Here is a 927-nt window from a genome sequence, read left to right on the forward strand (position 1 = left end):
TTAATTCTATTTCTTCATCAATTCCTACTAGAGATTTTAGATGCCTATAAAATTGACCATAAAGATTCTGATTTGTTAAAGTATCCATATAAATAAAAGAAATTATTTCAGAGAGAAAATTATTATTGAACAATAATAATTTTATCTCAGATTACAGATTTACTATGATGCTGATGGATACGGAATACAGTTAGCAAAGTAACAAGTAGCATTGCTTATAACTTGAAGGTAAAGCTGAGGAGGATGAGATGGTCAGCTATTTTGTGTACCATATAATAACTGAAGCAAACTTACTACATTGCAAGAAATAAACTTTGAGTAATTAATGTCACTGCAGTAACATGTTTAACATTCTCATTTGTCATTATAAAATGGTCCAGTGCATATCTAGAAGCCAAAGTGTTAATGACAAAGTGCAAAATTTGCAATCAAAATGCTCTCTATTCTCCCAGGAGGTAGAAAGGGGATAATTAACATAAACTATTTATATTGCACCAGATTGCTAAACCTAAGGATTACACTACAAGCCTGATAGCCACTTATTATAACTGGTCAATAAAAAATGAAGAGAATTTTATACCACTAAACTTTGGCAAAATAATACACCCAAAAACTGCATTTGCTGATTCTAATTTATGCAGACATGGAAACCAAGAGTTTCATGTATCACTTTAGACAAGAATATGTAACTGAGACTTATTTTATGGCTGAAGCTAAGCAAGAAATATTGTTGTTTGAAAAAAATCATGATAATGCAAGATAAGATAGTTGCTATTAAAAAATGATTGCAAGTGCAGAAATACTAATCTTCTGGGACCAAAGCATCTTTTTACCAAAGTCAATCTGTTTCCAAAGAGATTTGGAAATTTATCTGTCTTTTACCAACTTGGTGGTAGTGGGACTAAAGAAAGGGGATACAGATTCTGG

General features: G+C 31.3%; 1 protein-coding gene across 1 annotated transcript in view; it reads left to right on the forward strand.

The window, feature by feature from the left end:
* The window catches only part of TPK1 (thiamin pyrophosphokinase 1), a 478,721-nt gene that overhangs the window by 295,572 nt on the left and 182,222 nt on the right, over positions 1-927 (forward strand). The gene's annotated exons all lie outside the window — the stretch shown is intronic.

Source organism: Propithecus coquereli, unplaced genomic scaffold, assembly GCF_000956105.1.
Source record: "Propithecus coquereli isolate 6110/MARCELLA unplaced genomic scaffold, Pcoq_1.0 Scaffold334, whole genome shotgun sequence".
Classification (NCBI taxonomy): Eukaryota; Metazoa; Chordata; class Mammalia; order Primates; family Indriidae; genus Propithecus; species Propithecus coquereli.